Below are 27,374 nucleotides of genomic sequence, written 5' to 3'. Positions count from 1 at the left end.
CTTATAAATAATTTAAATGAATTATTATACTCTCAAGGAGCATTTAAGGGCATCTTCGACACCAACCCTCAAAACGCCTGCAATCGTCTGAACCGCGCGGTCCGGACCCGAAATGCAACCCAATATATGTGGATAGCTTTGAATGGTCGTCTTCTGCATCATTTCTAGCGGACTGGTCCCGATCTGTTGAGGGTTCTGCTTCACCAACTTTTGTTCCATTCTACATTTATACCATGGGAAAAGGTAGCCAATATAATGATTTTAAGCAGGTACAAGTGCTTACTTTTTTTTACCCGTTGCAACGCACGGGCCCTTTTGCTAGTGTAACTTAAATATGAAAAACTCACTGTACCTTTCTCTCACTGATTGGAAAAAAACACTGATTAGAAAAACAAAAGATGGATTCAATTAGTTCCCTGCTTGCTGCTATGGAGCAGTATGGTTCAGTTATTTCTTAACTTTCAACTTGCCGACCGAGGATTGTAGCTCAAAAATAAAAGCGCGGTGCTGGGATTGAACCGAGGACCAGTAGAGCTAGCAAGCGTTGCGGGGAACGAACTACCGACCGCAGATCTGATTTTTTTTTTTGAAATTTCAAACGCATTTAAAGAAAAACATTACTCTTTTGTGAAACGCAATTCCTTATAAAAACATGACAATTTTTTTATAAAACTGCCACGTTTTTGAAAACCATGAACAATTTTTTGAAACGGGGACATTTTTGTAATTCCAGAACAAAATTTGAAAAGGTGAAATAATTAAACTCCCGAAATAAAATAGAAACTGTTTCAAATACTTTTATAAATTTGCAAACTATTTTTGAAACAGGAACATTATTTGAAAATGCTGACAAATTGAAATATGAACCTTTTTTAAATATTATGTTTTTTCTAAATGGGAACCTTTTCTGAAAAGTTGTGATAATTTTGAACGGAAACATTTTGAGCATTCTTCGAAATTTGCAAACAACTTTTAATACTAGAACATTTTTTGAAACTCCAGAAAAAATTAAACATGAACTTTTTAAAAATTTGTGAACAGTTATTGAAAACGAGAACATTTTTTGAAATTATAAACATTTTTTGAAAAGTTGTGAAATTTAGAACCAAAACATAATGAACAACTTTTGAAAATCCTGAACATTTTTTGTACTTAAGAAAAATATTTGGATACACGATCATTTTTAAAATTATTGAACAGGAAAAGACTCATTGACGGCCGCGCGTGCCAACGCTCGATCTGCTTCACGCTATCCCAATCAGCTCCTGACCACGTTGTTTACCTTTCGAAATCAACCGCTGTCGTTTCCTTTTATTAAAACTAGATGAAAACCTCGCGCGTTGGTGCAGGAATTTGTAGCGTTGTATAGGAGGAGTATTTCTGAAGCAAATACCAAGACCATGCATTAAAGGAAATATATAAATATATGTTACTTGAAACTTTCATAGAATGATGTGAAAAGTCAAAAAGTAGTATATTGTGGTAGTGCAGAGCTAATGTGTTGGCGTGCCAATCTATTGCAAAAGAGTGTTGTTTATATTAAGCTTATTTCATGAAAATAATTCATATCATTCATGTCATAGTAGTTCTTTATTCTGTAACAACTTGCGCCAAGAAATTCAGGATGCCATCCTTAATGTTGTTGGATAAGTGAACATCACTCAGTGCACTTTGTGGCAAAAATTTAGATAATTTCAGCGAAGCTCGCACTCCCCCAGTACACATGTAGACTGCAAAATCTTGTTGATATCAGTCGGGATCTAATTCATAAGGAAAAATCACCAACTGATTCAATCACCCCGATCATTCGATATAGGTAAAATAAGAATGTTTTGCATGAAACTATAATTACGGATTGGCCTATGGACGTATGGCAAAACATGCATAGAACATGAACCATCGTTGATCTTTCCAGGTCTCAATATTGACACTGAGATCTCAAACAGTTATGAGGGGCAGAAAAATTTACCTATATTTTCTACAAACCCCATCATGTCACTGAAAATATCATCAAATGCAGCCGGAGATACATTGGAGGAATGTGGCACTGTCTCAGTGATGAACCTTTTGATATTCTCATCTTATTGTTGTCTTGAGCAACATGTTCTTCATGTAAATGATTGCAATAGACCATCTTCAGTTTCCGATTATGAATCTAGTATCAACAGCGGGATGAATGTATTGCTGACTAAATAGGCACTTTTTCGACAAATTAATCCATAGATAAATCACTAGCATGGCACTGACTGAATTGACGACATACTAACTCTGATCTAAACATGCACGTACTAAGCAAACAGTAGACAAATCTACACATACTGCTAGTACTGCTAATACGAAGGTAAACAGGAGCAGGATAAACGTGTTATACCCTCCAGTAGGCCAGGCAGAAGCCGTGGCGGCGGTGACAGCAGCAACGGCATCCTCGGCGGCCTTCTTGTCGGCCTCGGTCTTCTCGGCGGCGGCACGTTCGGCGTCGGTGGACATGGTGATGACGAAGACGACGCGGACGTAGAGAAGTAGTGGATCGGAGGCGAGCAATCGGTAGTCGCTCCCCAAAAACCTATTTGCCTCTCTCCCGTACAGGAACCGGAGAGACGGGGTTTCGGAAACCTGCTCCCCCGTCGACCGTGTACGCGGCGAACGAGATGGAGTCACCCGGCGGCAGCAGCAAAGCAACGACGTGGGCGGTTTGCGTGAGAGCAGATGTGATCTGTTCGTGGCGCTAGGGTTAGGAGACACCGCACACTTATATAGGCGCAGCCGCGTGGAGAGACGTGGGCTCGACCCACTTCTGAGTCCGTGACAGTCCACGATCCGACGTCTCAGATCGTGGCCCAACTGTCAGAAACTCTCCGTTAGAGACTGACAAAAATAAGCGCGTAGGTGTGAGCTCGGCTCGGCTCATTCGCGCAACCCACGGCGCGTCGTTTCGAGGTGTGGCGTGGCGTGGCGTGGCGGGCGGCAGAGGAGAAGTGCGCGAGGGCCTCTTCTTTTCTCATGCTCCAATAGCATGTGGAAGAGAAACCTTTATAAGGAGGTCCAACTCCTCTTCCACTTTCGGGGTGGGACTAAACTTCCCACCTCCACCTAGTGCCAATAAACCCACATGGGCCCTTAGAGATTTTCAGAAATTGCTATATGGGCCTAAAGCACATCCCAAATTTCAGCAATCCCCCATCAGATCTCGAGGGCCCATTGTGTCCTCTGTTCCAATTGCTGTTTCGATATACTAGTGTTTCAGTGAAGACCTGTTAAGGTTGAGCTTCACCTAGAGCAAGTAGCGACACTCCTTCACAACTGAACAATGGACTATGCCTTGAATTGTCAGTTTGGCGTAAAGAAGCTTCACCACATGTCTTACTAGTACTAGGCTGCCGAAGGCTGACCCCTCGGGTCGAGCATATAAGTCACACTCCTGGCCTATGTTGGGGATCGTTGCAGAAATTAAAAAATTTCTACGCATCACCAAGATCCATCTATGGAGTAACTAGCAATGAGAGAGAGGGGAGTGCATCTTCATACCGTTGAAGATCGCGAGTCGGAAGCGTTGCAAGAATGCGGATGAAGGAGTCATACTCGTAGCGATTCAGATCGCGGTGGATTCCGATCCTAGCGCCGAACAACGGCACCTTGGCGTTCAACACACTGCAGCCCGGTGATGTCTCCCACGCCTTGATCCAGCAAGGAGGAGGGAGAGATTGAGGAAGAAGGCTCCAACAGCAGCATGACGGCGTGGTGGTGATGGAGTGGCAGTTCTCCGGCAGGGCTTCGCCAAGCTCACGCGGAGGAGGAGAGGTGTTGGGGAGGGGAGGGGCTGCGCCTTGGATGTGGTGCTGCAGCCCTCCCTACACCCCTCTATTTATAGGGGAAAGGGGGAAGGGGGCCGGCCCCTCTAGATGGGATCTAGAGGGGGGGCGGGGGCCAAGGGGGAGGGGGCTTGCCCCCCAAGCAAGGGGGGCGCCCCCCTTTAGGGTTCCCCCCCAAACCCCAGGCGCATGGGCCCTAGGGGGTGGAGCCCAGCCCACTTAGGGGCTGGTTCCCTTCCACATACAGCCCATAAGGCCCTCCGGGGCAGGTGGACCCTCCCAGTGGACCCCCGGAACCCCTCCGGTGGTCCCGGTACAATACCGGTATACCCCCGAATATTTCCGGTGACCGTATGATGACTTCCCATATATAAATCTTCACCTCCGGACCATTCCGGAACTCCTTGTAACGTCCGGGATGTCATCCGGGACTCCGAACAATATTCGGTAATCACATACAAATCTTCCTTATAACCCTAGCGTCATCGAACCTTAAGTGTGTAGACCCTACGGGTTCGGGAGGCATGTAGACATGACCGAGACATCTCTCCGGCCAATAACCAACAGCGGGATCTGGATACCCATGTTGGCTCCCACATGCTCCACGATGATCTCATCGGATGAACCACGATGTCGAGGATTCAAGCAATCCCGTATACAATTCCCTTTGTCAATCGGTACGTTACTTGCCCGAGATTCGATCGTCGGTATCCCAATACCTCGTTCAATCTCGTTACCGGCAAGTCACTTTACTCGTACCGTAATGCATGATCCCGTGACCAACTACTTAGTCACATTGAGCTCATTATGATGATGCATTACCGAGTGGGCCCAGAGATACCTCTCCGTCATACGGAGTGACAAATCCCAGTCTCGATTCGTGCCAACCCAACAGACACTTTCAGAGATACCTGTAGTGCACCTTTATAGCCACCTAGTTACGTTGTGACGTTTGGTACACCCAAAGCATTCCTACGGTATCCGGGAGTTGCACAATCTCATGGTCTAAGGAAATGATACTTGACATTAGAAAAGCTTTAGCAAACGAACTACACGATCTAGTGCTATGCTTAGGATTGGGTCTTGTCCATCACATCATTCTCCTAATGATGTGATCCCGTTATCAATGACATCCAATGTCCATGGTCAGGAAACCGTAACCATCTATTGATCAACGAGCTAGTCAACTAGAGGCTCACTAGGGACATGTTATGGTCTATGTATTCACACATGTATTACGATTTCCGGATAACACAATTATAGCATGAACAATAGACAATTATCATGAACAAGGAAATATAAAAATAACCATTTTATTATTGCCTCTAGGGCATATTTCCAACAGTCTCCCACTTGCACTAGGGTCAATAATCTAGTTACATTGTGATGAATCGAACACCCATAGAGTTCTGGTGTTGATCATGTTTTGCTCGTGGAAGAGGTTTAGTCAACGGATCTGCGACATTCAGATCCATATGCACTTTACAAATATCTATGTCTCCATTTTGAACATTTTCACGAATGGAGTTGAAACGACGCTTGATGTGCCTGGTCTTATTGTGAAACCTGGGCTCCTTGGCAAGGGAAATAGCTCCAGTGTTGTCACAGAAGAGAGTCATTGGCCCCGACGCATTGGGAATAACTCCTAGGTCGGCAATGAACTCCTTCATCCAGATTGCTTCATGTGCTGCCTTCGAGGCTGCCATGTACTCCGCTTCACATGTAGATCCCGCCACGACGCTTTGCTTGCAACTGCACCAGCTGACTGCCCCTCCATTCAAAATATACACGTATCCGGTTTGTGACTTGGAGTCATCCAGATCTGTGTCGAAGCTAGCATCGACGTAACCCTTTACGACGAGCTCTTCGTCACCTCCATAAACGAGAAACATATCCTTAGTCCTTTTCAGGTACTTCAGGATGTTCTTGACCGCTGTCCAGTGCTCCATGCCGCAATTACTTTGGTACCTTCCTACCAAACTTACGGCGAGGTTCACATCAGGTCTGGTACACAGCATGGCATACATAATAGACCCTATGGCCGAGGCATAGGGGATAACACTCATCTTTTCTCTATCTTATGCCGTGGTCGGGCATTGAGCCGTGCTCAATCTCACACCTTGCAATACAGGCAAGAACCCCTTCTTGGACTGATCCATATTGAACTTCTTCAATATCTTATCAAGGTATGTGCTTTGTGAAAGACCTATGAGGCGTCTCGATCTATCTCTATAGATCTTGATGCCTAATATGTAAGCAACTTCTCCAAGGTCCTTCATTGAAAAACACTTATTCAAGTAGGCCTTTATGCTTTCCAAGAATTCTATATCATTTACCATCAATAGTATGTCATCCACATATAACATGAGAAATGCTACAGAGCTCCCACTCACTTTCTTGTAAACACAGGCTTCTCCACAAGTCTGTGTAAACCCAAACGCTTTGATCATCTCATCAAAGCGAATGTTCCAACTTCGAGATGCTTGCACCAGCCCATAGATTGAGCGCTGGAGCTTGCATACCTTGTCAGCATTCTTAGGATCGACAAAACCTTCCGGCTGCATCATATACAATTCTTCCTTAAGGAATGCCGTTTTGACGTCCATTTGCCATATTTCATAATCATAGAATGCGGCAATTGCTAACATGATTCGGACGGACTTCAGCTTCGCTACGGGTGAGAAGGTCTCATCGTAGTCAACCCCTTGAACTTGCCGATAACCCTTAGCGACAAGTCGAGCTTTATAGATGGTAACATTACCATCCGCGTCCGTCTTCTTCTTAAAGATCCATTTATTTTCTATCGCTCGCCGATCATCGGGCAAGTCTGTCAAAGTCCATACTTTGTTTTCATACATGGATCCTATCTCGGATTGCATGGCTTCAAGCCATTTGTTGGAATCTGGGCCCGCCATCGCTTCTTCATAGTTCGAAGGTTCACCGTTGTCCAACAACATGATTTCCAGGACAGGATTGCCGTACCACTCTGGTGCGGAACGTGTCCTTGTGGACCTACGAAGTTCAGTAGCAACTTGATCCGAAGTACCTTGATCATTATCATTAACTTCCTCTCTAGTCGGTGCAGGCACCACAGAAACATTTTCTTGAGCTGCGCTACTTTCCGGTTCAAGAGGTAGTACTTCATCAAGTCCTACTTTCCTCCCACTTACTTCTTTCGAGAGAAACTCTTTCTCCAGAAAGGACCCGTTCTTGGCAACGAAGATCTTGCCTTCGGATCTGTGGTAGAATGTATACCCAATGGTTTCCTTAGGGTATCCTATGAAGACGCATTTTTCCAACTTGGGTTCGAGCTTTTCTGGTTGAAGTTTCTTGACATAAGAATCGCATTCCCAAACTTTTAGAAACGACAGCTTAGGTTTCTTCCCAAACCATAATTCATACGGTGTCGTCTCAACGGATTTCGACGGAGTCCTATTTAAAGTGAATGCGGCAGTCTCTAAAGCATAACCCCAAAATGACAACGGTAGATCGGTAAGAGACATCATAGATCGTGCCATATCCAATAGAGTGCGATTACGATGTTCGGACACACCATTGCGCTGAGGTGTTCCAGGCGGCGTGAGTTGTGAAACAATTCCACATTTCCTTAAGTGCGTGCCAAATTCGTGACTCAAATATTTCCCTCCACGATCTGATCGTAAGAACTTTATTTTCCTGTCACGTTGATTCTCAACCTCACTCTGAAATTCCTTGAACTTTTGAAAGGTCTCAGACTTGTGTTTCATTAAGTAGACATACCCATATCTACTTAAGTCATCAGTGAGGGTGAGAACATAACGATAGCCACCGCGAGCCTCAACACTCATTGGACCACACACATCAGTATGTATGATTTCCAACAAGTTGGTTGCTTGCTCCATTGTTCCGGAGAACGGAGGCTTGGTCATTTTGCCCATGAGGCATGGTTCGCACGTGTCAAATGATTCATAACCAAGAGACTCCAAAAGTCCATCTGCATGGAGTTTCTTCATGCGTTTGACACCAATGTGACCAAGGCGGCAGTGCCATAAGTATGTGGGACTATCATTATCAACCTTACATTTCTTGACATTCACACTATGAATATGTGTAACATCACATTCAAATTCAATAAAAATAAACCATTGACCAGCGGGGCATGACCATAAAACATATCTCTCATATAGATAGAACAACCATTATTCTCGGATTTAAATGAGTAGCCATCTCGCATCAAACGAGATCCAGATACAATGTTCATGCTCAAAGCTGGTACTAAATAACAATTATTGAGGTTTAAAACTAATCCTGTAGGCAGATGTAGAGGCAGCGTGCCGACAGCGATCACATCGACCTTGGAACCATTCCCGACGCGCATCGTCACCTCGTCCTTCGCCAGTCTTCACTTATTCTGCAGCTCCTGTCTTGAGTTACAAATATGAGCAACCGCACCGGTATCAAATATCCAGGAGCTACTACGAGTACTGGTAAGGGACACATCAATAACATGTATATCACATATACCTTTGGTGTTGCCGGCCTTCTTGTCCGCTAAGTACTTGGGGTAGTTCCGCTTCCAGTGACCGTTTCCCTTGCAATAAAAGCACTCAGTCTCAGGCTTGGATCCATTCTTTGGCTTCTTCCCAGCAGCTTGCTTGCCGGGCGCGGCAACTCCCTTGCCGTCCTTCTTGAAGTTCTTTTTACCCTTGCCTTTCTTGAACTTACTTGTATGGCTTCGTTCCTTGTTCGTGTATTACACCACAATATGCACCATATTGACCTAAGCGATTTGCAAGCTGGGTTACCTCGCTCCTGTGTTTACCCCTACGTTCCCGATTGTTCGGCTAGGGAGTAAAGGGAGCACCTCTGCGATTGTCACGATCGGGTCATCCGAGCCGGACCTCAGACTGGGTGAAGCCGAAAACTAGCGCTCTTACTGTTTTCAATAATGGTCGGCACACAACGGAACTCATGAGTACAAAAAATCTATTGCACAAGTCTCATAGTAATAATGAGCAACCGAAGAAAGGTATCGGTGGGGGTACTATTTTTTTCGAAGATGCTTCTTACACTTCGTCGGTAATATAGCATAAGTTCCCTGAGCGCGCTTTGTCTGTTACAACCTTATGACCTAATTGCCTGGTTATCGGAAACACCGTCGATATTCTCGACAGGTGGAGTACATAACACTTTTAGGCCCTTGACCGAAGAGGGAGAAGCCGACGGTCGGTTAAGACGCGTTTAAAGTTCGGGTGAACGCATATATGATATAAGTACTTCGGTACATACAATCATTATACATAAAATTCTTTTACCCAACTCACTTGGGGGCTCTTAAATTTATCTGAGCTATTTTATAGTAAATGTGTTTTCTTCTTGGTCGCTGCAAAGTCTTTCTCTACCGCTCCTTTTTTGACTCGAAGTCCAGAGATCGGATGTGTCATGTTAAAGCACGACAGAAGCACAATTTTTTTTTCCAATTCTCGGATTGGCACCGAACACTTGATCTTGTTTGGACGTCATGTTTTTACTGACTTTTTTTGGTTTTCCAAGCTTTTGGCAGTTTTAAACTATTTGTGTGTTTTTCGCATAAGTCTCACAGTGCAACGCCGGACACCTTTAGATATTCGGCAAAAACATTCTCGGATGTTGCTATATATGCATCGGTTTCGAATTGTGTCTTCGGTCAATAGTTGGGTTGCCTGGCTCCTGTGCTTGACTCCTATGTTCCGCTTTGTTTGGCTAGGTGTGCAACGGGAGAACCACTGCGATTGTGCTTCCAGCTTGTATGGTTAAGCACCTCAATGGAGAAAGCCGAAAACTGACTGTCACAATAAGCGCAAAGTGGTCAGTGATCCGATGACCGTGTTAAATGATGGGCCGTTCATAACATTGGCCGAAGTGTTTACGGCTTAACCTCAGCTGTCGCCGAACGCTAACCGAGGGCTCATAGCTAGCTTCCCCAGTTTAAAGCTCCTATGACTAAGTGAAAGTTATAAAGCCAGGATATCTGATTGCCTCGTTTCCGCTAACACAACCGCCTCCGGGCACCGAGATGTCGGCTAAGGGTTGTCTTGTTATTGCGGAAACACCCTGCGTAGTATCTACGAAGGGGTAGAAGCCGACGATGGGCCACTTTCAACTGATAAACGGTCGCAATGGAGTCAAAATAAGTATATATCATCGGCGTTTGTATTTAATATACAAGGGCCGCATTCCGTAATCATCGTTATAAAGCCATAAATATGCATCAATTTGACTTAAGATTTTGGCCAAGCTGGGTTGCCTGGCTCCTGTGCTTACCCCTACGTTCCCGATTGTTCGGCTAGGCGGTAAAGGGAGCACCTCTATGATTGTTACTACCGGGTCATCCGAGTTAGTACCTCAGATTGGGTGAAGCCGAAAGCTAGCAATCTTAAAGGATCACATTGGTCGGCAACGACGGAAGTAATTTTTTTGGTTCATTAATACCATAGAGTTCGGGAACTTTCCCCGAACTAAATCCTCAATATTTTCCTCCCACATTGATCGGAGCTGAGGTTTCATGATCATGCTTAGCATGACAACCCAAAGAAAGGAACCGATAGCGGGACTATTTTCTCTGGAAGATGTTTCTTACGTTAAAAAGTAATATAACATATCTCTCCGCGTACCCTTGTTTATAAAACCGTATGGACGGATTGCCTTGTTTGCCGTAAATCTTTGCCCTCATAAAGGCTTTATAAAGTAGGACAAACACTCCTCAGCTTCTGGCCAAGGAGGTGGAAGCCGATGGTCGGTCAACAAAGTTTTGTACAATGCGGATCCGAGCATTAATGATGTAAAGTACTTGGATACATAGAATCCTTACACATACTTTGTGATTTTACTCTGGATATCGATCCTTAATTCGGCCACCGGTGCCCACGTTAAGGCTCGGGGGCTACTGGGCTTCTGCTTATCATTTACAAATATTAAAGGGTACATCGATCCACTGATCTGGTGTTGCCACCCGACCAGTGTCTCGGGGGCTACTGCATTGCCTATTCAATGCAGGAAATTTGCAGTGCTCAGTGTTTGGCTTGACCGAACTGTGCGCAAGCGCGTCTTCGGACAACAATAGGTACCATCTGGACCTATTCGGCATCAAGCTACCATATTATGGCGACTTCTCAAGACCCTCTATCAAGGGCCTGTTCGCCGATCACTATTTTTCCTAATATATTACACCGCGTTTCTATTCCTAAGTATGCTGCCGAGCTGGGAATTGATCCTCAGGCCGATTTCACGAATCGACCTGAGTCTCAGGGGCTACTGGGGTTAGCGGTTTGATTTTATCCTTCAGGTTCATCTCGGATATTAGGCCAACATGCACCTTGAGGGCTACTGGCTATAAATCTCGTCAGAGATTACATTGCACAATTCGGAATTAAATTCATAAAAATCAGCCCATGGCCAAGGTGGTGCACCACCTCGGAAGCAGTCCGGCATAAAGCTCGGGCGCCAGTGGCTGGCTCCATAGAGGGCATTTCCGGTATTAAGCTTAGCTAAACTCTTTCAACTTTTTTGAACCAAGGTGATCTATGACACCTCGGATATAATCCGGCGTTGGAGCTCGAATACAGTCCAGCGTTGAAGCTTGGACACAGTCCGACGTTGGAGCTCGGAAGCAGTCCGGCGTTGGTGCTCGGCTGGAAAAGACACCTCAAATGCAGTTCGGCGTTGGAGCTCGGACGCAAGAGGACACTGCCGCCCGGGAACAACTTCAAACCCAAGGTGTGGCATAAAAATAACAAGGCATTGATAAAGGCCGAGAACTTAAAGGGGCTCCTCGGATACCCGATGTGTAAACTCTTCGGATTTACTTCGGCGATCCTCAAGATCGAAGATGAGCAGATTTATTGAACCCGTTTTCAAGACCGACGACCGAAGATGAAGAACAGTGCGGAAGAATCGAGGAGCGTCCCCAACTTGAAGACCGGTTCAGGGGGCTACTGATGGTGTCCTGGACTAGGGGGTACTCACCACGTCGTTCCCCGATCAGTTAGATTGGGCCGAGGACCCCCATGGCCGTATACTCATGGGCCAGTTCGGACAGCTGCCGCATACAAGGAAGATTCCACAATACTTGGTGATCAAGAAAAGGACTCCTCCCCGCCGGCGTATTCGGCTAGGACTGTTGTCATCCTAGGCCTCTGGTGCATTATATAAACCGAGGCCAGGCTAGTCGATCGAGGATATACAACAATCATAACCATAGGCTAGCTTCTAGGGTTTAGCCTCTACGATCTCGTGGTAGATCAACTCTTGTAATACTCATATCATCAAGATCAATCAAGCAGGAAGTAGGGTATTACCTCCATTGAGAGGGCCCGAACCTGGGTAAACATCGTGTCCCCAGCCTCCTGTTACCATTAGCCTTAGACGCACAGTTCGGGACCCCCTACCCGAGATCCGCCGGTTTTGACACCGACAACGGGCGTGCCAACAACGGGTCTATGTTTATCTTTCCCATCGGGTTTGGCAATTCTAGCAGCTTCACCAACGAAGTAAATAACATGCCCATCAATATTATCGACCAAGAGATCTTTAACCATAGCAACACTAGGTTCTACTTTGATTTGCTCAGGGGGTTTAGGTGCTTTGATATTACTTCTACGGACCACAGTTGAAACCTTAGCATGTTCTTTTATCTTAACAGGAAAAGGTGGTTTCTCAATGTAAGCAGTAGGAACAACTGGATCAACATTGTAGATGATAGTTTCTTCTTTAGCAACTACTGGTTCCTTAATTTATTCTTTAATAGGGGGTGATATTTAAACCACTTCTCTCTAGGGAGATCAAAATGAGTAGCAAAAGATTCACAGAAAGCGGCTACTATCTCAGAGTCAAGTCCATATTTAGTGCTAAACTTTCGAAAGCATCAGTATTCGTAAAAGATTTAACACAGTCAAACTTAAGTTCAATACCTGACTCTTTACCTTTATCGAGTTCCAAATCTTCAGAGTTTCCTTTAATTCTTTCCAAAAGATCCCACCTAAATTCAATAGTCTTCTTCATAAAAGAACCGGTACAAGAAGAATCAAGCATGGATTGATCATTATGAGAAAGCCGAGCATAAAAGTTCTGAATGATAATTTCTCTCGAGAGCTCATGATTGGGGCATGAATACATCATTGACTTAAGCTTCCCCCAATCTAGAGCGATACTTTCTCCTTCACGAGGCCAAAAATTATATATTAAATTCCGATCATGATGAACTAGATGCATAGGATAATTTTTTTGATGGAACTCCATTTTCAAGCGATTCCAATTCCAAGATCCAATATCATTGCATAGCCTGTACCATGCCAATGAATTTCCCTTCAAAGATAAAGGGAAAACCTTCTTCTTAGCTTCATCTCCGGGTAAACCTGCAAGCTTAAATAATCCACGAACTTCATCCACATCTATCAAGTGCATATCAGGATGTGCGGTTCCATCACCTGCATAAGGATTAGCTGGCAGTTGTTCTATCATACCCGAAGGAATTTCATAATCAATATTTTCAGTAGGTGCAGTAGGTCGAGGGGCAACTAATTGTGGTTCCGCTCGAGGTGAAGATACCCCGAACAAACCCCTCAAAGGATCGTTCTCCATAGTAACAAGTGACAGTAAATTTCAGCACATAGTAATAATTTTTCCTTACCGATTTCCACTTACCAAGAGTGCTCCACTCCCCGGGAACGGTGCCAGAAAAGAGCCTTGATGATCCACAAGTATAGGGGATCAATCGTAGTCCTTTCGATAAGTAAGAGTGTCGAACCCAACGAGGAGCAGAAGGAAATGACAAGTGGTTTTCAGCAAGGTAATGTTTGCAAGTGCTGAAATTGTAAGTAACAAATAGTTTGATAGCAAGATAAAATTTGTAACGGGCACGTGACGGTAATGGCAAATAGTATGCAGAAAGGTATCCCAATCCTTTTATGGCAAAGGACAGACCAAAACGGTTTCTTATAATAAGCAAAGTGTTCTTGAGGGAACACGGGAATTTCATCTAGTCATTTTCACCATGTTGGCTTGATTTGTGTTCACTACTTTGATAATTTCATATGTGGGTGGATTGGTGCTTAGGTGTTCTTCTTACTTGAACAAACCTCCTACTTATGATTAACCCCCACGCAAGCATCCGCAACTACGAGAAAATTATTAAGATAAAATCTAACCATAGCATTAAACTTTTGGATCCAAATCGATCCCTTACGAAGCAGCGCATAAACTAGGGTTTAAGCTTCTGTCACTCTAGCAACCCATCATCTAATAACTACTCCACAATGCATTCCCTTAGGCCCAAACATGGTGAAGTGTCATGTAGTCGAGACACCACTAAGGGAATCACAACACACATATTATCAAAATATCAAACACACATCAAGTTCACATGATTACTTGCAACATGATTTCTCCCGTGACCTCAAGAACAAAAGTAACTACTCACAAGTGATAAATATGCTCATCATTAGAGGAGTATTAAATAGCATAATGGATCTGAACATGGTTCTCGCTTTATTGTATGAAATACAAACGCCATGTAATTGCTTTACTTTATCACTAAGCGGTAGCGATAGTCGTAGAAGAAATAGTTGGCGAGACGACCACGACGCTACGATGGAGATCAAGGTGTCAAGCCGGTGATGATGGAGATCATGACGTTGCTTTGGTGATGGAGATCCAAAGCACAAGATGACGATGGCCATATCATGTCACATATTTTGATTGCATGTGATGTTTATCTTTATGCATCTTATTTTTCTTAGTATGGCGGTAGCATTATAAGATGATCCCTTAACTAAATTTCAAGGTATAAGTGTTCTCCCCGAGTATGCACCGTTGCGAAAGTTCTTCGTGCTGAGACACCACGTGATGATCAGGTGTGATAAGCTCTACGTTCAAATACAACGGGTGCAAGCCAGTTTTGCAAATGCGGAATACTCGGGTTAAACTTGACGAGCCTATCATGTACATACATGGCCTTGGAACACTGGAGACCGAAAGGTCGAACGTGAATCATATAGTGGATATGATCAACATAGAGATGTTCACCATTAATGACTACTCCATCTCACATGATGATTGGACATGGTTTAGTTGATTTGGGTCACGTATCATTTAGATGACTTGAGGGATGTCTATCTAAGTGGGAGTTCTTTAGTAATATGATTAATTGAACTTAATTTATCATGAACTTAGTCATGATAGTTTTTGCATATCTATGTTGTACATCAATGGCTCGTGCTACCGTTCCCTTGAATTTTAATGCGTTCCTAGAGAAAGCTAAGTTGAAAGATGATGGTAGCAACTACATGGAATGGGTCCGTAACTTGAGGATTATCCTCATTGCTGCACAGAAGAATTATGTCCTTGATGCACCGCTGGGTGAAAGGCCTGCTGCAGGAGCAGAAGCTGACGTTATGAACGTCTGGCAAGCTCGATCTAATGACTACTTGTTAGTTCAGTGTGCCATGCTTTACGACTTAGAATCGGGACTTCAAAGATGTTTTGAAGGTCATGGACCATATGAGATGTCCCAGGAGTTGAAGTTAATATTTCAAGCAAATGCCCGAGTAGAGAGATATGAAGTCTCCAACAAGTTCTATAGTTGCAAGATGGAGGAGAACAGTTCTGTCAGTGAGCACATATTGGGAATGTCTGGGTACCATAATCACTTGACTCAGCTGGGAGTTAATCTTCCAGATGATTGTGTCATTGACAGAGTTCTTCAATCACTGCCACCAAGCTACAAAGGCTTCGTGATGAACTACAATATGCAAGGTATGGAAAAGACTATTCCCGAGCTCTTCGCAATGCTCAAGGCTGCGGAGGTAGAAATCAAGAAGGAGCATCAAGTGTTGATGGTTAACAAGACCACTAGTTTCAAGACGAATGGCAAGGGTAAGAAGGGGAACTTCAAGAAGAATGGCAAGGAAGTTGTCACTCCCGGGAAGAAACCCAAAGCTGAACCCAAGCTTGAAGCTGGGTGCTTCTACTACAAAGGGACTGGTCACTGGAAGCGGAACTGCCCCAATACATGTTATTGATGGGTACCTTACTAATTCTCGCAGTAGTGCCTGGGTATTCGATACCAGTTTGGTTCCTCATATTTGTAACTCAAAACAGGGACTACGGATTAAACGAAGATTGGCTAAGGACGAGGTGACGATGCGCGTCGGAAATTGTTCCAAGGTCGATGTGATCGCCGTCGGCACACTACCTCTACATCTACCTTCGGGATTAGTTTTAGACCTAAATAATGGTTATTTGGTGCCAGCGTTGAGCATGAACATTATATCTGGATCTTGTTTAGTGCTAGATGGTTATTCATTTAAATCAGAGAATAATTGTTGTTCTATTTATATGAGTAATATCTTTTATGGTCATGCACCCTTGAAGAGTGGTCTATTTCCGTTGAATCTCGATCGTGGTGATACACATATTCATAATATTGATGCCAAAAGATGCAAAGTTGATAATGATAGTGCAACTTATTTGTGGCACTGTCGTTTAGGTCATATCGGTGTAAAGTGCATGAAGAACCTCCATGCAGATGGACTTTTGGAATCACTTGATTATGAATCATTTGATATTTGCGAACCGTGCCTTATGGGCAAAATGACTAAAACTCCGTTCTTCGGAACAATGGAACGAGCTAATGACTAATTTGAAATAATACATACCGATGTATGTGGTCCGATGAGTGTTGAGGCTCGTGGCGGGTATCGTTATTTTCTGACCTTCACAGATGATTTGAGCATATATGGGTATATCTACTTAATGAAACACAAGTCTGAAACATTTGAAAAGTTCAAATAATTTCAGAATGAAGTGGAGAATCATCGTAACAAGAAAGTAAAGTTTCTACGATCTGATCGTGGAGGTGAATATTTGAGTTACGAGTTTGGCCTTCATTTAAAACAATGCGGAATAGTTTCACAGCTCACGCCACCTGGAACACCACAGCGTAATGGTGTGTCCGAACATCGTAACTGCACTTTATTAGATATAGTGCGATCTATGACGTCTCACCGATTTACCACTATCGTTTTGGGGTTATGCATTAGAGATAGCTGCATTCACATTAAACAGGGCACCGTCAAAATTCGTTGAGATGACGTCGTATGAAATGTGGTTTGGCAATAAACCTAAGCTGTCCTTTTTTTTAAAGTTTGGGGATGCGATGCATATGTCAAAAGGCTTCAGCCTGATAAGCTCGAACCCAAATTGGAGAAGTGCGTCTTCATAGGATACCCTAAGGAAACAATTGGGTACACCTTCTACCACAGATCCGAAGGCAAGATCTTTGTTGCCAAGAATGGAACCTTTCTAGAGAAGGAGTTTCTCTCGAAAGAAGTGAGTGGGAGGAAAGTAGAACTTGATGAGGTAATTGTACCTTCTCTCAATTTGGAAAGTAGCTCATCCGAGAAATCCGTTGCCGTGATGCCTACACCAACTGGAGAGGAACCTAATGATAATGATCATGAAACTTCAGAACAAGTTGCTACAGAACCTCGTAGGTCAACCAGAGCACGATCCGCACCAGAGTGGTACTGTAATCCTGTTCTGGAATTCATGTTACTTGACCATGACGAACCTATGAACTATGAAGAAGCTATGATGAGCCCAGATTTCGATAAATGGCTTGAGGCCATGAAATCTGAGATAGCATCCATGTATGATAACAAAGTGTGGACTTTGATGGATTTGCCCAATGATCGGTGACCCATAGAGAATAAATGGATCTTCAAGAAGAAGACTGACGCTGATGGTATATGTACTGTCTATAAAGCTCGACTTGTCGCAAAAGGTTTTCGACAAGTTCAAGGAGTTGACTACAATGAGACTTTCTCACCCGTAGCGATGATTAAGTCTGTCCGAATCGTGTTAGCGATTGCCACATTTTATGATTATGAAATCTGGCAAATGGATGTCAAAACTGCATTCCTTAATGGATTTCTTAAAGAAGAGTTGTATATGATGCAACCAGAAGGTTTTTTCGATCCTAAAGGTGCTAACAAAGTGTGCAAGCTCCAGCGATCCATTTATGGACTGGTGCAAGCATCTCGGAGTTGGAATATATGCTTTGATGAGGTGATCAAACCATATGGTTTTATACAGACGTTTGGAGAAGCCTGTATTTACAAGAAAGTGAGTGGGAGCTCTATAGCATTTCTAATATTATATGTGGATGACATATTGTTGATTGGAAATGATGTAGAATTTCTGGATAGCATAAAAGGATACTTGAATAAAAGTTTTTCAATGAAAGACCTCGGTGAAGCTGCTTATATATTGGGCATCAAGATCTATAGAGATAGATCAAGACGCTTGATAGGACTTTCACAAAGCACATACCTTGATAAAGTTTTGAAGAAGTTCAAAATGGACGACTCAAAGAAAGGGTTCTTGCTTGTATTACAAGGTGTGAAATTGAGTCAGACTCAATGGCTGACCACTGCAGAAGATAGAGAGAAAATGGAAGTCATTCCCTCTGCCTCAGCCATAGGTTCTATCATGTATGCTATGCTGTGTACCAGACCTGATGTGTGCCTTGCTATAAGTTTAGCGGGGAGGTACCAAAGTAATCCAGGAGTGGATCACTAGACAGTGGTCAAGAACATCCTGAAGTACTTGAAAAGGACTAGGGATATGTTTCTCGTTTATGGAGGTGACAAAGAGCTTGTCGTAAGTGGTTACGTCGATGCTAGCTTTGACAATAATCCGGATTACTCTAAGTCACAAACTAGATACGTATTTTTATTGAATGGTGGAGCTGTCAGTTGGTGCAGTTCCAAGCAGAGCGTCGTGGCAGGATCTACGTGTGAAGCAGAGTACATAGCTGCTTTGGAAGCAGCAAATGAAGGATTCTGGATGAAGGAGTTCATATCCTATCTAGGTGTAATACCTAGTGCATCGGGTCCAATGAAAATCTTTTGTGACAATACTGTAGCAATTGCCTTGGCGAAGGAATCCAGATTTCACAAAAAGACCAAACACATCAAGAAACACTTCAACTCCATCCGAGATTTGGTAAAGGAGGGAGACATAGAGATTAGTAAAATACATACGGATCTGAATGTGGCAGACCCGTTGACTAAGCCTCTTTCATGAGCAAAACATGATTAGCACCAAGACTCCATGGGTGTTAAATTCATTACAATGTAATCTAGATTATTGACTCTAGTGCAAGTGGGAGACTGAAGGAAATATGCCCTAGAGGCAATAATAAAGTTGTTATTTTATATTTCCTTATTCATGATAAATGTTTATTGTTCATGCTAGAATTGTATTTACCGGAAACTTGATACATGTGTGAATACATAGACAAAACACCGCGTCCCTAGTATGCCTCTACTAGACTAGCTCGTTGATCAAAGATCACTACAGGAATCAGGCATGCTTGGCGGATGGCAAAGGCCTTTGCCGTCAGCCAGCAGATGGCAACAGGTCTGGCTGAATAAGCTACGGCAAAGGCCTCTTTGTCGTCTGCTGGCAGACGACAAAGAGCCTAGACGGCACACGTGGCAGCTTAGGTTCGTTAAGGGTTTAACGACATGCTTTGCCATCTGTTGGCTGACGACAAAGATGCAAAGGTCTTTGTCGTCAGCCAGCAGACGGCAAAGCTGCCAAATAGGCCAGCCCAGTGCACCCCAGGTTGCACAAGTAGCTGCCACGTGGCAGCTTTGCCGTTTGTTGGCTGATGGCAAAGCTCCTGTATAGCCCCTGTTTTTTCTGTTTTTCTTAAGTTCATTCAATTTGACAGAATTTCATATATATATATATATATACACACATTTCATATTAATTTCAACAAGCATACCAACAATAAGTTTCCAACAACATATCCAACATACAAGTTTCCAACAACATATCCAACATACAATGGTTTCCAATAACATATCCATACATACATATCCAAAACAAGTTTCCAACATGTTTCCATAAACAAAAAGGAAGCACAAGGAGAAGAGTACACTTCATCAATGCAAGCTTCCTCATGTAAAGCAAATCTGTAAATTAGAAAAGATGAAAGTTAGAAGAAGAAGAAGACTAGCTGGAAGAAAAAGAAGAAAAATAGGAAGAAAAAGAAGAAGAAGAAGAAGAAGAATTTATCTTCTCTTTCTTTTTCTCCTCTCCTCTTCTTTATCTTCTTCTTCTAACTAAGGTAGGTAAAAATGCCATATTTTATGTAAGCTAGGTAAAAATGCTAAGTGTGTAGGTCATTTTAGAGCTAAGCTAGGTAAATAGGTCATTTTGGAGCTAACCTAGGTGTAGTTATGCCATTTTTGAGCTAAGTAAGCATATTTATTCATTTTGGAGGACAAAATGGTAATTGTAGGTCATTTTAGAGTTATCCTAGTTAAAATCGGTCATTTTGGAGCTAGGTAAGGTTATTTTGTCATTTTGGAGGAAAATAAACTAATTATATGATAGTTTGGAGCTAAACTAAGGTTATTATGCCATTTTTTACCTAAGTAAACTAATTATGTCATAAATGAACTAGGTAAGCTATGTATAGATCATTATTTAGCTATCCTATGTAGTTATGACATTTTTTAGCTAACTAAGCATATTAAGTCATTTAGGAGGAAAAAATGCTATGTATAGGTCATTTTATAGCTATCCTAGGTAAAGTATGTCAGTTCTGAGCTAAGTAAGGTTATTATGTCATTTTCGAGGAAAATAAGCTAAGTATAGGTCATTTTGGAGCTAAACCAAGGTTATTATGCCATTTTTTACCTACGTGAGCTAATTATGTCATAAATGAACTAGCTAAGCTAATTATAGATCATTATTGAGCTAACCTAGGTAGTTATGCCATGTTTTACCTAAGTGAGCTAATTATGTCATAAATGAACTAGCTAAGCTAGCTATAGATCATTATTGAGCTATCCTAGGTAGTTATGCCATTTTCTAGCTAACTAAGCATATCAAGTCATTTTGGAGGAAAAAATTGCTAAGTATAGGTCTTTTATAGGTATCCTAGGTAGAATATGTCATTTTGGAGCTAAGTAAGGTTATTATGTCATTTTCGTGGAAAATAAGCTAAGTATAGGTCATTTTGGAGCTAAGTAGGTCATTTCTTAAGCTAAGTATGCATTTGTTAAGAAAAACACTTGGGAAAACTTACCATCATCACGGAGGTGAAGGACCGGTTGGGTTTGCGCCAGTGCCAGACGGAGAAGGACCGGTCGGGGTTGCGCCAATGCCAGACGAAGAAGGATCGGTCGATGCTTGTCGGGAGGCGTGCTGCACCAAAGATCATTTGCAATGTCTAGTTAGCATGATGCAACTGAAATGTGAATACTAGTAACTAATGACCATTCAAATGAAACTCACTGCGTCCACTATACCAATCCGGGGCATCAGCGGAGGGGTCTGACCGTTTTTCTCGCACATGGACTGCACATTTTGTTTTCACGAGTCAGTCATATTAGTTAGTAATGAAACAAACATTACGTGCATGATTTGGCTAATATGCAGGAGAAACTTACCACGAGGAGCTCGTATAGGGCCCGGTGACCCACGTCATTCCGGTTCCTCTCCGCCTCCAACAGACTAGTCGTCCTCTCCTCCAACTCCCTCTCCCTCTGCGCCGCATGCCTGTTTGCCTCCGCCAGAAGCTCCTGGGCCCTAGCCTCGATGGCGAGCTCCATTGGCCGTGGTCGAGGCCTCATCTTAGGAAGAGACCTTGCCTGGCGCTTCTTGATCTCTGCTACCTCTTGAGCACTGCATTGGTTTTCCCTTGAAGAGGAAAGGGTGATGCAGCAAAGTAGCGTGAGTATTTCCCCCAGTTTTGAGAACCAAGGTATCAATCAAGTAGGAAGGCTACACTCAAGTCCCTCGTACCTACACAAACAAATAAGAACCTCGCAACGAACGCGATAAAGGGGTTATCAATCCCTTCACGGCCACTTGCAAAAGTGAGATCTGATAGAGATAATAATAAGATAAATATTTTTGGTATTTTTATGATATAGATTGGAAAGTAAAGATTGCAAAATAAAATAGATAGGAAACTTATATGATGGAAAATAGACCCAGGGGCCATAGGTTTCACTAGTGGCTTCTCTCAAGATAGCATAAGTATTACGGTGGGTGAACAAATTACTGTCGAGCAATTGATAGAAAAGTGCATAGTTATGAGAATATCTAGGCATGATCATGTATATAGGCATCACGTCTGTGACAAGTAGATCGAAACGATTCTGCATCTACTACTATTACTCCACACATCGACCGATATCCAGCATGCATCTAGAGTATTAAGTTCATAAAGAACAGAGTAACACATTAAGAAAGATGACATGATGTAGAGGGATAAACTCATGCAATATGATATAAACCCCATCTTTTTATCCTCGATGGCAACAATACAATACGTGCCTTGCTGCCCCTGCTGTCATTGGGAAAGGACACCGCAAGATTGAACCCAAAGCTAAGCACTTCTTCCATTGCAAGAAAGATCAATCTAGTAGGCCAAACCAAACTGATAATTCAAAGAGACTTGCAAAGATAACCAATCATACATAAAAGAATTTAGAGGAGATTCAAATATTTCTCATAGATAAACTTGATCATAAACCCACAATTCGTCGGATCTCGACAAACACACCGCAAAAAGAGTTACATCGAATAGATCTCCAAGAAGATCGAGGAGAACTTTGTATTGAGATTCCAAGAGAGAGCAGAAGCCTTCTAGCTAATAACTATGGACCCGAAGGTCTGTGGTAAACTACTCACACTTCATCGGAGAGGCTATGGCGTTGATGTAGAAGCCCTCCGTGATTGATTCCCCCTCCGGCGGAGCGCCAAAAAAGGCTCCAAGATGGGATCTCACGGGTACAGAAGGTTGCGGCAGTGGAAATAGGGTTTCGTGGTGCTCCTGGATGTTTTCAGGCTATGCAAGTATATATAGGCGAAGGAAGTCGGTCAGGGGAGCCACGAGGGGCCCACGAGGGTGGGGGCGTGCCCAACCCCTAGGGCGCGCCTCCCTGCCTTGTGGCTTCCTCGTTTGCTTCTTGACGTCCACTCCAAGTCTCCTGGATTGCGTTTGTTCCAAAAATAACTCTCCCGAAAGTTTCATTCTGTTTGGACTCCGTTTGATATTCCTTTTCTGCGAAACACTAAAATAGGCAAAAAAACAACAATTTGGGTTGGGCCTCCGGTTAATAGGTGCTACGTCTTAGCTTGCGTTGGTTTTCCTTGAAGAGGAAAGGGTGATGCAGCAATAGTAGCGTAAGTATTTCCCTCAGTTTTTGAGAACCAAGGTATCAATCCAGTAGGAAGCTCCTTCAAAGTCCCACGCACCTACACAAACAAACAAAGAACTCGCAACCAACGCAATAAAGGGGTTGTCAATCCCTTCACGGCCACTTGCGAAAGTGAGATCTGATAGAGATAATATGATAAGATAAATATATTTTTGGTATTTTATAATATAGATGCAAAAAGTAAAGATGCAAATAAAAGTAGATTGAAAGTTTATATGATAAAAGATAGACCCGGGGGCCATCGGTTTCACTAGTGGCTTCTCTCAAAATAGCATTAGTATTACGGTGGGTGAACAAATTACTGTCGAGCAATTGATAGAAAAGCGAATAATTATGAGATTATCTAGGCATGATCATGTATATAGGCATCACGTCCGCGACAAGTAGACCGACTCCTGCCTGCATCTACTACTATTACTCCACACATCGACCGCTATCCAGCATGCATCTAGAGTATTAAGTTCATAAAGAACAGAGTAACACATTAAGAAAGATGACATGATGTAGAGGGATAAACTCATGCAATATGATATAAACCCCATCTTTTTATCCTCGATGGCAACAATACAATACGTGCCTTGTTGCCCCTGCTGTCACTGGGAAAGGACACCGCAAGATTGAACCCAAAGCTAAGCACTTCTCCCATGGCAAGAAAGATCAATCTAGTAGGCCAAACCAAACTGATAATTCGAAGAGACTTGCAAAGATAACTCAATCATACATAAAAGAATTCAGAGAATATTCAAATATTTCTCATAGATAAACTTGATCATAAACCCACAATTCATCGGATCTCGACAAACACACCACAAAAAGAGTTTACATCGAATAGATCTCCACAAGAGAGGGGGAGAACATTGTATTGAGATCCAAAAAGAGACAAGAAGCCATATAGCTAATAACTATGGACCCGAAGGTCTGTGGTAAACTACTCACAACTCATCGGAGGGGCTATGGTGTTGATGTAGAAGCCCTCCGTGATCGATTCCCCCTCCGGCGGAGCGCCGGCGAAGGCTCCAAGATGGGATCTCGCGGATACAGAAGGTTACGGCGGTTGAAATTGTTTTTCGGTGGCTCTCTGGATGTTTTCGGGGTACGTGGGTATATATAGGAGGAAGAAGTAGGTCGGTGGCCGCTCGAGGGGCCCAGGAGACAGGGGGCGCGCCCAGGAGGGGTGGGCGCGCCCTCCTACCTCCTAGCCGCCTCGTTTGCTTCTTGACTTGCACTCCAAGTTCTCCGGATCACGTTCGTTCCGAAAATCACGCTCCCGAAGGTTTCATTCCGTTTGGACTCCGTTTGATATTCCTTTTCTTCGAAATACTGAAATACGCAAAAAAAATAGCAATACGGGTTGGGCCTCCGGTTAGTAGGTTAGTCCAAAAAATGATATAAATGTGTAAAATAAAGCCCATAAACATCCAAAAGGGGTAATATAATAGCATGGAACAATCAAAAATTATAGATACGTTGGAGGCGTATCAAGCATCCCCAAGCTTAATTCCTGCTCGTCCTCGAGTAGGTAAATGATAAAAACAGAATTTTTGATGTGGAATGCTACCTAGCATATTTCTCAATGTAATTTTCTTTATTGTGGCATGAATGTTCAGATCCAAATGATTCAAAATAAAAGTTCATATTGACATAAGAAATAATAATACTTCAAGCATACTAATAAAAGCAATCATGTATTCCCAAAATAACATGCCTAAAGAAAGTTTATCCCTATAAAATCATATAGTTAGGCTATGCTTCATCTTCGTCACACAAAAATGTTCCCAAATTCTACACCCCCGATGACAAGCCAAGCAATTGTTTCGCACTTAAATAATCTCAAACTTTTTCAACTTTCACGCAATACATGAGCGTGAGCCATGGATATAGCACTATGGGTGGAATAGAATATGATGATGGGGATTGTGTGGAGAAGACAAAAAAGGAGAAAGTCTCACATTGACGAGGATAATCAACGGGCTATGGAGATGCCCATCAATTGATGTCAACATGAGGAGTAGGGATTGCCATGCAACGGATGCACTAGAGCTATAAATGAATGAAAGCTCAACAAAAGAAACTAAGTGGGTGTGCATCCAAATTGCTTGCTCACGAAGACCTAGGGCATTTTGAGGAAGCCCATCGTAGGAATATACAAGCCAAGTTCTATAATGAAAAATTCCCACTAGTATATGAAAGTGACAACATATGAGACTCACTATATGAAGAACATGGTGCTACTTTGAAGCACAATATATGGGACTTGCTATATGAAGAACATGGTGCTACTTTGAAGCACAAGTGTGGAAAAAGAGATAGTAACATTGCCCCTTTTTATTTATTTTTTTCTTTTTTTCTTTGGCCCCTTTTTTTCTTTTGGCCTTTCTTTTTTTTCCTTTTTTTTCGGGGACAATGCTCTAATAATGATGATCATCACACTTTTATGAATTTACAACTCATGAATTACAACTCAAAACTAGAACAAGATATAACTCTATATGAATGCCTCCGGCGGTGTACCGGGATGGTGCAATGAATCAAGAGTGACATGTATGAAAAATTATGCATGGTGGCTTTGCCACAAATACGATGTCAACTTCATGATCATGCAATGGCAATATGACAAAAGTAATGCGTGTCATGATGATAAACGGAACGGTGGAAAGTTGCATGGCAATATATCTCGGAATGGCTATGGAAATGCCATAATAGGTAGGTATGGTGGCTGTTTTGAGGAAGATATAAGGAGGTTTATGTGTGATAGAGCGTATCATATCACGGGGTTTGGATGCACCGGCGAAGTTTGCACCAACTCTCAAGGTGAGAAAGGGCAATGCACGGTACCGAAGAGGCTAGCAATGGTGGAAAGGTAAAAGTGCGTATAATCCATGGACTCAACATTAGTCAAAAGAACTCATATACTTATTGCAAAAATTTAGAAGTCATCAAAAACCAAGCACTACGCGCATGCTCCTAGAGGGATAGATTGGTAGGAAAAGACCATCGCTCGTCCCCGACCGCCACTCATAAGGATGCACAATCCAAGGACACTTCATGTTTCAAATTTGTCACACAACTTTAACCATACGTGCATGCTACGAGACTTGCTAAATTCAACACAAGCATTCTTTAAATTCATAATCACCCAACTAGCATGACTTTAATATCACTACCTCCATATCTCAAAACAATTATCAAGTATCAAATTGATCATAGCATCCAATTCACTTCCTATGATAGTTTTTATTATACCCAACTTGGATGCCTACCATTCTAGGACCAATTTTATAACCATAGAAAATACCATGCTGTTCTAAGAGACTCTCAAAATAATATAAGTGAAGCATGAGAGACTAGCAATTTCTACAAAATTAAGCCACCGCCGTGCTCTAAAAGATATAAGTGAAGCACTAGAGCAAAAACTATCTAGCTCAAAAGATATAAGTGAAGCACGAGAGTATTCTAATAGATTCTAATAAAGTAGGCTTCTCCCAATAGGTGTGTACAGCAAGGATGATTGTGGAAAACTAAAAAGCAAAGACTAATATAATACACGACGCTCCAAGCAAAACACATATCATGTGGCGAATAAAAATATAGCTCCAAGTAAAGTTACTGATAAACGAAGACGAAAGAGGGGATGCCTTCCGGGGTGAAAGATCGTGGATGTCGCCTAGGGGGGGTGAATAGGCGCTTTAAAATAATTACGGTTTAGGCTTGAACAAATGTGGAATAAACCTAGCGGTTAATTTGTCAAGCACAAAACCTACAACAACTAGGCTCACCTATGTGCACCAACAACTTATGCTAAGCAAGATAAACAACTAGGTGATAGCAAGATATATAACAAGAAACAATATGCTATCACAAAGTAAAGTGCATAAGTAACGGGCTTGGGTAAGAGATAACCGAGGCACGCGGAGACGATGATGTATCCCGAAGTTCACACCCTTGCGGATGCTAATCTCCGTTTGGAGCGGTGTGGAGGCACAATGCTCCCCAAGAAGCCACTAGGGCCACCGTAATCTCCTCACGCCCTCGCACAATGCAAGATTTCATGATTCCACTAAGGGACCCTTGAGGGCGGTCACCGAACCCGTACAAATGGCAACCCTTGGGGGCGGTCACCGAACCCGTACACTTTGGCAACCCTTGGGGGCGGTCACCGAAAGCCGTCAAATTGCTCGGGGCGATCTCCACAACCTAATTGGAGACCCCGACGCTTGCCCGGAGCTTTACACCACAATGATTGAGCTCCGAACACCACCAACCGTCTAGGGCGCCCAAGCACCCAAGAGGAACAAGCTCA

Source organism: Aegilops tauschii, chromosome 6, assembly GCF_002575655.3.
Source record: "Aegilops tauschii subsp. strangulata cultivar AL8/78 chromosome 6, Aet v6.0, whole genome shotgun sequence".
Taxonomy (NCBI): Eukaryota; Viridiplantae; Streptophyta; class Magnoliopsida; order Poales; family Poaceae; genus Aegilops; species Aegilops tauschii.
The sequence above is the reverse complement of the archived record's forward strand: the minus strand, read 5'-3'. Positions refer to the sequence as shown.